This window comes from Acomys russatus, chromosome 15 (assembly GCF_903995435.1).
Source record: "Acomys russatus chromosome 15, mAcoRus1.1, whole genome shotgun sequence".
NCBI classification, from domain to species: domain Eukaryota; kingdom Metazoa; phylum Chordata; class Mammalia; order Rodentia; family Muridae; genus Acomys; species Acomys russatus.
This window is the reverse complement of record NC_067151.1, coordinates 39,229,896-39,243,603: the sequence shown is the minus strand read 5'-3', so window position 1 is coordinate 39,243,603 and position 13,708 is coordinate 39,229,896. Positions and strand designations below refer to the sequence as shown.

At 40.5% G+C, this 13,708-nt stretch overlaps 1 non-coding gene across 1 annotated transcript; it reads right to left on the bottom strand.

The window, feature by feature from the left end:
* Positions 1-12,116: 12,116 nt before the first annotated feature.
* On the bottom strand, positions 12,117-12,248 carry LOC127199704 (small Cajal body-specific RNA 14). Its single transcript, XR_007831974.1, has one exon. It is a non-coding gene; the product is annotated as a small Cajal body-specific RNA 14 (non-coding RNA).
* Positions 12,249-13,708: the final 1,460 nt, after the last annotated feature.

The following is a 13,708-nucleotide window of genomic DNA, read 5'->3' as shown; positions in this document are numbered from 1 at the left end:
CAAAAGACAAAAGGTGTTTTGATTTAAACTTTGGAGCCATGGAGATACCCTGTGACATACCTATCCCAAAAATTGGGCCCTGAAGCTACAGAATGTCCCACCTAGGTAAGAGCTTCAGTGGTTACTGCTAGTATAATAAAGGAAAGCAAACAAGTCAAGTCTGGGTCAAAGTCTTACACTCACAACACACCAGGACACAGTTGAGGCCCTTTTCTGAGGAGCACCTGTCTGTCTAATGACTCTGTGACTCAGTACCAGGCCCTATTCCTGGATCATCTTTGAGTCTGGTTTGAGAAATCACCCCCCATCAATTAGGCTATCCTTTTGCTTGATAGTGCAGGCACATACCTACAATGTCATGGCATAAAAGATGAAATGAAGTACATAGGAGCTGAAATATTTACTTTAATATTGATTTGAATTGAATTGATTCAGCTGGGCACATTCCAGGCACTGTGGAGAGCCCCCGAGGACCGCACCCTAAGATGGCGCCTGGCACGCCGCCAGAGCCGCCTCTGTAGAATACAAACAAGTCCTTATTTGGACATAGCCCATTGCCTGCGGTAGTTCCGCCTTCATGGACCAATGAGGATGCGAGACATAGTGTGAGTTGATTGGATGACAGTATACCTTATTAGTGCGTAACGGGTGTGATTCGGGGGAGTTGCTTACACGAAGAGCTTGAGTAAACTGCTTGGAGAAGAACTTGGTGGTTGCGACAAGGCACCTCAGTCCAAAAAGCAGAACTTATTGATTTGATCCAGGCTTTCAGATAGATAGGAAAAAGGAAAGTCCACCACCATATACACATTCAGTTGGTCAGTATGCTTTACTACTGGGCATGTTCACTGTACAATATATAGAGAAAGAGGGCTTCAAACTGCTGTTAAAAAAAAAAAAAAAAGGACATTGAAAAAAATCAAGACTCTCCTAGAGGCTATTTGGTTTCCCCCTACAAATTGCTGTCCTCTACTGCTTGGATGCTGTCTGGGCTGCCAGACAAACAACCTTAAAGCCAGTGGGGTCTATTGATACTCTGATGACATACCATGAACCAGTGCTGCCTAAGACTGCATGATAAAGAACCAAGCAGGACCCCTGGGCCCAAATCTGCCTATCATAATGTCCTTCTAATAGGTTTCTAGGACCCTCTGGATCCTTCTACTTTGCTATTCTCCCATGCTTCTCTCATCTAGAGTCCCAATAGGATGTCCTCCCCTCTGTCCCAGTTTCCTGGTAAGTGAAGACTTTCATGGGACATGCCCCTTGGGCTAGTGTGCAGATATAAGTGAGTATATACCATTTGACTCTTTCTGCTTCTGGGTTAACTCATTCAGAGACTTGATACCCTATGAGCACACACACACACACACACACACACACACACACACACACACACACACACACTGCTTCCTAGGATCAGAGAGACCTTCAGTTGGCAGAACTCTCTAACCATTTCTTTCTCAAGTCACTACAGGCCCTTCAATTCTCTATGTAGGCTATTCATTGAACTTTCTTTTTTTTTTTTTTAAGATTTATTTTATTATTATGTATACAGTGTTGTCGGCTTGTTTACCTGCAGGCCAGAAGAGGGCACCAGGTTACATTATAGATGGTTGTGAGCCACCATGTAGTTGCTGGGAATTGAACTCAGGACCTTTGGAAGAGCAAGTGGTGCTCTTAACCACTGAGCCATCTCTCCAGCCCCTCACTGAACTTTTTGAAAGACCCAGCTGACCTTTGTGTTCACGACCAGTTTCTGCTTTTTTGAGTCCAGTGATACCATCTGAGCCTAGCAAATAGCCAAAGGGGCACTAGAGCGAACCTAGAAAGGATCCTATGAGAAGATTCTCTCCACTCTTATGGCTGTGAAGGCTGCTGGCATTACACCATAGATCGACCACACCTAGGCCAGGAAAATGGAAGCCATAGACACTGCCGTCAAATGGACTGTCTCTGTTCTATAGACCTATTGACGTTAAGGTTTCACTGAGCCCCAGGCCCTTCTACTCTCTGCCCTTCTGTGTCCTCCAGAGTCTTGTGTTTTGCACTGTGGGCCAACCCCCATTGCCTCAGTGCTGAACTAGAATCTTAGGACAGTAGATACAACAGAGAATGTGTTAGCTAGTGTGACTACACACCAGCAACACATATTCCATCCCAACCTTTACTTGCTGATGTCCACATCAAGTGTCTGGTTGTGTGGAGGAAAGGATTTCTCTTTTGAGATAGGAAGGCAGAGTTTATAATTTTATACATGGCCTGCTGCTGGGCCCCCTTGTGTCTAGAAACAAGGGAGTTTCCATTGCAAAAATTGGGATTATAAAATTGAAGCTTCCTGGAAAAATTCCTTTAAAAAGATTCTGTCCCTTGGGAAACAGGAAAAAACCTTGGGGATAAGATTCTATGTCACAGGAAGGGACCCGGGGGATAGAGTTAATTATTCCTCACCATAAACCAGCCAGGATTGCTGGTTCTGCTTAGACACCCAGCATAACCTCCCCAGCGCCCTATACTACAAAGGGATAGAATCTAACCAGACTGTCAGACCACGGACTGAGAAAACTCCCTGTGACTCTAGGCAGCCCGAATTAACATTAGCAGATTTACAAGGGGCTAAAACTTATCTAGCATCCAAACCCTTTAACCTAGGGACTTCCCCTTATCCTGAATCCTGCTACAATGGGTTGGTTCATCTGGCTAACAGCGATACTACTGAGCCCCTGAGACTAACTGGTGGGTGTGCACCAATGGTTTGACTAAACACAACTCTTCGGATGCTTTCCAAACCAGGTAGACAGATTGATCAGGACCCAGAGGCATTTAAACAGCAGTTAGGTTCCCTCGCAGAAATAATCCTACGAAACCGAAAAGGCTTAGACTTACTATTCCTGAGCTGAGGAGAACCAGGCCTGGCTTCAGAAAGAATCTATTGTTTCTATGCTACTTGATCAGGAATGATTTAAAAAATTACACATTGTTTTGGGAAAAAAAAAAAAAAAAAGCTCATAAAGAGAAAGGGACAAAGACATAAATCGGGTAATTGATACCAGGCCTCTGTTCTCTTGGTCCCCTTGGATAACTAACTATTCTGCTCTCCCCACTGACTGAGCCTTTAGTTCTCATTCTGATTGGATTAACAGTGGGACCCTGCATCTTAAACTATCTTAAACACAATGGAGTACCACTCGGGCTGTAAAACTCAGCATCGCTTGCCAAAACTAAAACAAAGCCTAATCCATCAAAGCCCATAGTTCTGGGACAGTCTTTAAATGTACTAACCTTGCTTCTTGCTCACTGTTGTTGTGAACTGAAGTATGTCAACCCAAGAAGTGGCTTTTGTGCTTAAAAGCTCACCCTGAGAAAGGCTCGGTGCAACACCGGGATCCAAAACACCCAGTGCAGTCCACAGCTGGCTAATAAAGACTCAATTGGCTGAAACCCATGTAGGGCATCTCTCCTCTGGCGAATATCCTACAACATTAATTAGAAACAGACATTCTTGTTTAAGGCAGTGATAGAAGGATCAGGGCTATTGATTTTCCTGGGTGGATAGACTCTTTCCCAAACCCTCTACAGCCCTTTTGTTCCATTTCTCAGGAGGACCTTTCTGGCCAGATCTCACTTTCAGGATTTTTGTTTCTGCTTTTTAAGCCTCAGCTAAAGTGTTCAGTATTTCTAACCTCCTCTTCTGGCTTTGGTTCCTGCCCTCCATTTTTTGATTAGTTAAGTGCTCCCTCACTCCTATTGCTATTATGGCTAGATTCTCTTACCATGACCTCCTCAATACCAAAGCCTTACCACCCTTTATTCTTCTTAAAATCTGGCATGGATTTTCAACACAGGCACAGCATATGTATTGTAGTTTTGTTCTTCTGTCCCTGGCTTTTCTCCTATATATGTATTTGAACATTCTTATATCACTTCTATTTGGCTATCCGTAATACTTTATTTTCTAGATTTATTTTAAATCTCTAGCCAGTATATCCAAGAGCCCTTTCTTCCACTTGCTGAGTGAATGTCAATGTTTTTGTTGTTGTTGACTCTGCCTTTGGCTTGCTTTTCTTCTCACTTCACCCACTCTCCTTAGTTATTTTCCATCATATATACAGCATCAGCTACCAAGAATTCAGAAAGATTCCCAAGTATCAAATTTAGGAAAAAAAAAAAAAAAAAAAAAGAAAAAGAAAGAAAAAAAAAGAAAGAAAGAAAAAGAAAACTTGACTTCCCAGGTGTTCAGTTGGAAATTTGTGAATTCCCCAACTGTCTCTCACACCTGGTATATCGGAACTAACTGGCACTCACAGAGAAATGGACAGGCTGAAGAGAAGGCCTATGTGTACTTCTTTATGGGAGACTTAGGCTCAGAAGCATAGAGAACTCACAGGACAGTGGTGAGATCCTTTCTCTCCAGAATGTGTCCTTTTCCCCAGGAGCCACTGGAGGCTCTCAGTCTTCCCACAAGTCAGCCATGTGCTTCTTTCTTTTCTATTCCTGTATTACACCCCACCCCCCTGCCACCTCTTTCTTGCTTCCTCCTCTTATCCTCAATCCCAGCACACTGGTGGGACATTTCCATATTTGGAGGACAACATTATATTTCGGGTAGACTATCATTCTACCTGCCTCAAAATTGGAAGGCTCAGAAGTAAGTGTGATCTCGCTGCAAAGATCTGTCACCCCACAGATTCCCACATTTGAATTGTCTGAAGTGGGTGGCTAAGCCAGGGTCCCTGGCCTCCCCAACTGCTCCGTGTGCATCCTTTCCAAAGCCTCTGCTTCACTCTGGTGAGGAGAACAACCTTCCCTGTTAGACAAGAACCGTTCTTCAGACGAGAGTATAAGGCTAGCTTTCCTCTCCTGCTTGACCCTCCAAACAGTTCACAAGATTTTGAATACCTAATTTGCTTATTTAAGAAAACTTTTCTTGAAAACAGATATTTTGTAAGATATCCTGACCAGGAATGGGAAGGGATATTTCTATCTTGATGTGGTTTCTGCTTATGCTCTTTGCTCTTGGAGTTACGTGAGAAGATAAGTGGATAAAAACCATATTCAATTAACTGTGGCTCCCTGCTCAACATAATCTTTAAGTAAATTTAAATTAAATTAATTTGTTTACTTATTTGGTGTGTATATGCCTCTGTGTGTGTCTCTGTGTGTGTGTGTGTGTGTGTGTGAGTGTGTGTAGATGCATGTAGATATGTACATGTAAAAGCCAGAGATTAACTTTGGGTATCTTCTTCAACTACTCTCTACCTATGTATATATGTGTTATTTATTTTTAATTTTCTTGAGAAAGGATCTCTCCCTGGAATTGGAACTTGCCCATTTGGCTGGATTGTTTGGTAGAAAGCCTGAATGGTCTCTTATTTCCAGGATGCAGAACCCTGCCCAACTCTGGGTAACATAGATGACAGGAATGTGTCATCCCCTGAGCCGTCCTCTAGCCTCTACCTTTTGTTTACTTTTAATTGACATTTAATAAATGTACATATTTATTTGATATACTGTGATATTTCAATATATATGATATGTGTGTGTGTACTGTGTCTAATAATCAAATCATAGAAACTGGTAGATGTATTATCTTAAATATTCTTTTTGTTGAGAACATTCAGGTCTCTCTCTTCTTGGTTTAGTTTTGTTTTTTGTTTTTATTGGTTTGTTTTAGACAGAGTCTCACTAAGTAGCCTTGGCTTGTCTGGAGTCAGCTGTGGTGACCAGCCTGGCCTGGAACTTGGAGAGATCTTAGCTGCCTCTGTATCTCAAGTGCTGGGATTAGAAGCATATGCCATCATGCCTAGCTTCTACTTGCTTTGGGAAGTATAAATTGATTTTTCTTAACCATAGTTATCCTACTATGCTACTTAGCTCTCTGATTGAATGACAGATAAAAACTAGAGAAGAAAGGGTTTATGTTGACTCATGGCTCCTAAAGTATATTTCATCTTGTCAAGGCAGGCAATCAAGTGCTTTTAATTGCTGAGCATCTCTCTAGCCCAATGTTTCTGTTCTGAATGTGTGTTTTGTCCCACCAATGAAGAAAGTAACTAATAAACCATCTTTCTTTTTGTCTATATGACCAACTTCAACCCTCAATTTTTGATTCACAATATTTTCTCCCTAAGAACAAAACACATTTGTGATAGAAATAATTTCCATAAAGAAAGAGTCTACTCTGACAGTGTACTCCTCACTTCCTGGAGGAAATTGAGGATATGATTCCAGTCTTGATTGGGTGTTCAGCTTTTTGTCACCCAGGGTGTCCACACCTCCAGGGGCCATGAGTAAAAGAGCTGAAAAAGAGGATACGGATACGGGAGATAAAACTAAGGGGAAGGATGAGTCACAGAGAATTTTGTCTTCAAGGCTGTCTGCTAAACTGGCTCTTCCGAAAGCCAGAGCCCAGACCAAAGAAGGCCTCTTCAAAGAAGATAGAGGCAGTGCCTAAAGGTGAAGAAGGGGAAATCTGATACTGGAAGGATGTGAATAATCCTGCAGAATATGCAGATGCCAAAACAGAGCAGATGCAGAAAGCTGAAGGTGTGGGAGAGGCCAAGGAGAGTGCCTGCCTTACTGATAACTGCGTCTTCTCATGACATTACATATTGAGATACTATTTTTTATCAAGTTTTTTTAAATGCAGATTTTTTTCTTTGTTCTTTTTCTTTTTGTTTTTTTGGGTTTTTTTTTTTTTTTTTTTTTTTGTTTGTTTGTTTGTTTTTGAGACAAGGTTTCTCTGCATAGCCTTGTCTGTCCTGGACTACCTTTGTAGATCAGACTGGCTTCAAACTAACAGAGATCTACTGGCCTCTACCTCCCAGAGTGGTAGAATCATAGGCATGAGCGACCAACACCTTGTCTGCTTTACTTTTAAAAAAGCTTTGTTAGCACAGAGAACACTTCGTAGTTTGGGGTGGAGGAGGGGTAGGATCATATGTCACAAACAAAATCTCTTCCAAACTGAGTTGATGAGGGGAAAACACCTTTCCCTGCTGATTGTGAAAGACTCCTCTTAGCTGCCTGGAGAGAAGGTCTGGTGTTGACATATGTGGCCACCGTTTTTATGATTAATATAAAATAAGAGATAATATTATAAGATGTCAGGCAGCAGATATTAGATCATATGAGGTTTATTAAATGAGCATGGGGAGAGAAGGAAAGGGGAAAGAAGGGGCACCCCAGAGAGAAGAGAGAGACAGAGATAGAGAGAAAGAGGGAAGAGAGAGAGAGAGTGAGAGGTGAGAAGGAAAAGGTAAGAGAGGGAGGGGCCAGGTAGGTCTGTCTGTTTATATACTGGACAGGGCCACACCCCTGTGGCAGGTAGGAAATGACATCACAGGTAGGCAGACTGAAGCAGAACCCTAACAACCATGGCACAAAATTCCTTGGGGTATGGGAAAACTCTAAGTTCATTTTTATATTCTTTCCCACCTTTACCATAGACTTGACTCCTTTAAAACTAGAGACCTGTTGGAACCTTCCCTCTTAAATTTGGTTTTACCAGTCTATTGAGCAATCAAGACTTTGCAGTGACATTAGTGAGTGTCCCCCCAAAAAGCATCAGTTCCTTTTTTAAAAGACCAAATTTTCAGGTTGATAATTCTGCCATTTCCATTTTATTCACTGAAAGTCAGGTTCTGCTTATGAAAAGCTGTTAACACCCTTAATGTGAAATGTCATCCCTCATCCTGAACTCCCCTGCATCAAAGTAGCAAAGACAGACTTCACTGGACTTTAAAATGGTATTCTGATTTTTTTTTTAAAGGATAGAGTTTTATTTTGTTTTTCAGTTTTCTGATCTTATTGGTCCATTTGAAAGGAAAGTTTGGAAGTTCTTGTACACTATTAAGGATTGATTGCCCAAATCTTGTCTGAACTACCATGACAGTTTATGAAAAGTATTGTCAATAAAGCTGGATATAGTTTGGCTTGGGAAAAAAATATCCCTGTCTAAAGGAATTGACAAGAAGTTTCTCTGAAATTATTATTTTTTAAATATAATCTTTTATTTAATCTTGCAAAGCCTCACAGTACATTGATTCAAAACCAAATTCCCAGCACTGACAACTATTCCCTTAGATTCTATGGGCCTCCTTAATCATAAGAAACAAATGGAACGAAATAAAACAATACCACCTCCATAAAATCCAAGTCATAGGATTCACATAGGGTTTTTTTGTTTTTTGTTTTTGTCCTGGGCTATGTCTTTTTTGCATCAAAACAAATTCAGGAGACCTAAGAAGATTTTGTAGGTGGGAAATTCTAAAAGGATGTCCAGTGAGGTGTGCCCTCCAGCTTCTAGGATACAAAGACCCAAGATGGAAATTGGACAAGTGTCTAACCCTCTGTTCTTATCTCATGGGACATCAGAGCTTACACTGCCGCACAGTGGAAGGCTTCAGAAACAATAAAGAAGGAACCACAACATGGGATAAAGCTGATAAAATCTTACAGTATAATACAGACTGAGAACCCAGTTTAAAGGAATGTATACTGAATAATTAAATTTACATGCAGTTTAAAAAAAAATCAGCCCAAATAATCTACAGTGATAGAGGTCAGAGCCACAGTGCTGAGAGTGTATTCTAAGTGATCACATAATGACTGGAAGAGATGTGCCCATGTAGGGAAACTCACCAAGCTCAGTCTCAGATCCGTGTATCCTGCCATGCATGTTGAGCTGAATGCTCAGAAGATAGCTAGTGAAACTTAGAGCTCTCATCTCAGTTCTGTGTGCAGGTGCCAACATTTCTGCCATGATGCTCTGTGGAAACTTTGTCTTCTCAGTACTCTGTAAATCCCTTGCCAGTAAGGCCTCTCTTGCTCATCTGTGTTTCTCCATAGTCTAGCCCAATGCTTTCTCAGAAAAGTGACTCAGTAAATGTGTTGAATGATTACAAATGCCATTTAGACTCCCAACCATGTGTGTTAGCCACATTTCCTTATACATTCAGCATGAGATTAATAAATAGGAACACATTTGCATAACCCTCACCACTTGTCAAAATTTCAGACGGAAGAAATGTGACAAAGTCTCCCACCTGCACTGATTCAAGTTTAAGCCAAAAGTCCTTAAGACTGAAGATCCTAACTTATATACATGCTTCATAAATCTTCAAGTCCTTGACACCACGATCAAAGAGACTTGTTCCCTAAATCCGAGAAGGGGCCCAGGTCTTTACTGTTAACCTCATCATCACAAATGTCCATGTTTTAACTTCCTCTTAGAGGTGAAAATATGTAATACCTGTTTTTTGGTGCTTAATATATTCAATTTATTTAATATATGGCCAAGTTAATACTATCTTGACACAGCCTAAATTACCCTAAACTGAGTCTATCAGATTGGGCTATGGATATGTTTAGGAGTCATTATGTGCTTGCCTTAATTGCTATAGAAGTGCCTGGCTCACTATAGGTTCTTCCATTTTTCTGGATTAGTGATCCTAGAGCATTCGACATGGTTTTTGCTATATTTTTGGCTAAGAATGAGATCTGTGGTTAGAGGTAATGCTGTGTGGAATAGCAAGCAGTTCTGTCTTGAGTTCCTTCCTGTCTTGATGTCTCTCAATGATCGACTGTGACTTGGAAGTATCAGATGAAGCCGACTCTTTTTTCCCCTAGGGAGTCCGAACTACATAATATCACCTAGGCCTTTCAATAACGCTGTAAATGTCAGGAATTCCCTTGTTTTTCATAGCCCATTCTACATACATACTAGATTTTTCTTCATCAATGCACATATGAATTGATTATAAATGTTGGCTTGTTCAATACTGGTTTGGCATCATATTCTCTCTCTCTCTCTCCCTGTCCCTGTCCCTCTCCCTGTCCCTCTCCCTCTCAGCTCCCATCCAGTATTTGATTCTGTATCTTCGTACTTTGAGAGTCTGTTTCTGTGGTAGATCACCAAAATGACCACCATTTGATTAGTCTTGGATCAAGAAGTTTAATCCATTTCTCTACTCTTTTTAAATCTGGGATGACTTTAGGACTTAATTTGGCTCACACAATGATATTGCTATGGCAATGTAAGGTAGGCTAGAGCTGCCTTGCACATTTCATGTTGTTTTCTTACAGCTCTATCTCTACCATATTAATAATTCCTGGATTGGCACAGTGTTGTGCCAACTTAGTCACCTTAGATTAGAGAGCCAGCTGGCTACAAATATATGAACCAGTAGGTTGAATTCAATTGAGACTGGGTCAGGTCAGCACAAACCCAGTAAAAGTCCCAACCACAGTGATGCCCACCGAATCTTAAAGTAATTGGACTTTCTTTACCTTAATATAATTGCTGTTTGGACAGAATAATTTTTGGACCACTGTCTTTGGTACTTTGGGATATTTAGAATCATCTCTGGATTTAATGACATGATGCTTGCTGCACTATTACCTACAAGTTGTGACAACTAAATTGTCTTCAGGCATTGTGAAATGCTGCATTTCCCACCAATGGCTGAAGATAAATGACTTCAATTCATGGGAGTTGTTTAAACTTCAAGCTGTCTATGCTTGAGGTAGGAAAGTCTAATTGTGCAGTTTCTTGTTTTACCCAATTTTATTCCTGGTGTCTTAGGCTTTATAACTTTTCCTAAACTAACTTGCTGCCAACTGTTTTGCTAAGTTTCCTACTTCCTGTGGCCACTTTAGCCCACCCCACACACTTCCATCAGTGGTTAAACAAATAAATACAAAACCGCAAATCTGATTTTATAATCTCATGTTAAGTACACACCAGTGGCGTCTCATTGCTTACTCTGCAAGATTCCAAGCTGCCCTCCTAAGCGCTCCTCTCATTATCTAGGTCCCACCACAAGCCTGCTGAGGAAGTTTGTGTGTGTTTCCATAAGACATTTTGTGAAATGTAAAAAGTTATAGGCACAGGGCCCAAAACACCACGACTCTCATTTTCCTGGGCATTCAGTATAGTGTTTTGTTTGAAAAGCACATTCTTATTTGGAAATAAGCACTTCTTCACCATGTGCAAGATGAATAGATCTACGAATTGTGCATCTTGACCTTCCCTAGCTCTAGGATGGAAAGTTGATTACATAGGCTACCCAGCATCTTCTCTAAGGAGGACCTCCTCCTCCTGGACCGAAACAATACAAACCCTTAAGAGCAGAGCTTCTTCATCTTAAGTTGGCCAGGTTTGCTCCTGCACCTTACTTGCTCCCTGAGGCACTGCTTTCTGTCCTTTTCCAGACTTGTGCAGGCTCACTGCCTGTGTCTGTGAGCCTATATAGATTTTTTTACTTATGTTATTTACAATTCCTTTTGCTCCTTGCACACAATCCTAATTGTTCTTACTGCCTAGATCATTCTTCCCACTGTACCAAAATTAAAACATGAATAAAATGATAATAGCTAACAATAGCTGATGTGCCCTTCATGGCAGTAGGAACACTGAGAAAGCATCTGTTAGCTTTCTGTCTAAATTAGCTCCTGAGGTATGCTCTAAATGTGACTTTACTCAAATCTGTTCCTGATCCAAAGAAAAGACAGATAGTCACAAAATCAGTAGTTTGGAGATGCCAGCATCGGCATGTCTAGGTCTTGGCTATGATGAGGCAGGAGCTTGGCATTTACTGCAGTCCTTGTTTAGGTCAGTGCATGTGGACCAAATATGACTATTGGTGTTTTGGATCTGATACTTCCCTTTGAATATTCCATTTGAATAGTCCCTTGGACTATTAATCATTTTCTGAAGAACTTGGAGAGATAGTCTGGGCATTCATTCGGAATGATAGAGACCTTCTTCTGGTCAACTTTTAAAATGCAGTTGAAATATTCTCTGTGATCCTTTGAGAAGAAATAGTAACTTATTAATGATTTTAATAGCTGGATCTGCCACTGTGAAACTCCTTATTTACTCTAGTTATGAAAGCTCCTTGAAAGTGCTTTTCCAATAATGTGTATTTGATTAAACTACCTCTTATATTTACTGTAAAATAGGAACTCAGATTAATGTGTAGCTATTTCTTATCTACTATTGACCAAATCACTGTGTATTTTCCAAAACCACTTAGAAGACCTCATATATAAATGAGAATTTATTATATTTTCTATGTATATATATATATATACACTATTTTTAAATTTCTATTTATGTATGGAGCCATTGCACAGAAGATCTGACAACTATACTGACTCTGTTAGCAGGAACCAGCTGTCTTGGTATATGTAACTGTCTATGATTATATTGTAACAAAAAATGCCATCAGTATCAGGAAAATCATGTGAAAATACAATATGTTACCATGTTTCTCTTATCATATGTATACACACACACATATATACATTTGTCTGTTTGTGTGGTGGTTTGAATGAGAAATGTCCCCATAGGCTCAGATACTTGAACAATGGGTCTTTGGTTGATGATGTTCTGGGAGGCTATTGAACCTTTAAAAGGTAGAGTCTTGCTAAAGTAAGAATGTTATTGAGGGTAAGCTTTGGAAGTTTTTTGCTTCCCGTCCTGATTTCTGCATGCATGTGGCTGGAAATATGATCTCTCAACTTCCTGCTCCCGCCACTAGGCCTGCTGCTTCCTGCTATGCCTCATCACCATGATGGACTCTTTTCCTTCTGGTAGCATAAGCCAAAATAAATGCTTTCATTTGTAAGTTGCTTTGGGCCATTGTACTTTATCAAAACAACAGAACACTAACTAATATACTTTATTAGTGTATGTGTGCATGGGCACACACACACACAGAGAATTCCTTAGGTACTCTATGATCTATCAAACGTCACCCATTTATGCCAAAGCTAAGTCATTAGGTAATTTAGAGATTGTTATGTTTGATGGCATTTCAAGTTTTTAATCATATACGCAAGCAGAGACAATATTAGAGATTTTCTTTCCGACTATGAGATTTTATTAGATCTCCATAGGTTCCTGAGAGAAATGAGATTCCCCTTCACAGATTTATCAATGCTGTTGATGTAGTGTTTCTCTATCTGTTGACCTGGTTCCTGGTACCTAGGCTCATGCGGTATATGGGCTAGCTGACTGTTTCTAAATAGGAAGTTGTAGGCAGATACAACATGCATTATTTCCAGAACAATAATTTAATAGTGAGTATAAAATCTTCAGAACTACCTTCATTTTCAATTTAATCCTTGAGGTTATAGATATCCCCTCAGGAGATAGTATGAGCAAAGCATATGTGTATGTAAACTGAAAGAAAAATGACTTGGAGGCTTGTTTTGAGTTGTTGAGCCAGAGCCTCATTTTGTAATATAGGCTGGCATAGCATTCACTAACTACTCAGGTGCCTCAAACTCACAGACATGCTTCTGACTTAGCCTCCCAAGTGCTGAGCATGCAGATGTGAGCCATCATCACACCAGACAAGATATTGTCTTTAATGCAGCAAAGTGTTTCCTTTTCTTTCTTATAACTTCTCTATTTCTGCTGAGCTATCTGTCCTCCTGGAATCTAATTTTCCCTTCTATTTTTTTTTTAATCTTTTTCATTCTTCATGAGTTTCACATGATGCACCCCAGTCCTGCTCATCTCCCAGTCCCGTCATGTCCACCCTTCGCTCGTGAAACCCCCGTCTCCCAAATAACACACCATCACCAGCACGACCACCACCACACCACCACCACCAACAATAATAACAACGAATCATAGAAAAACATCTGATCATAGGAGCTGTGGTGTGTCACAGTGTGTCCCACAGTATATCCCTCG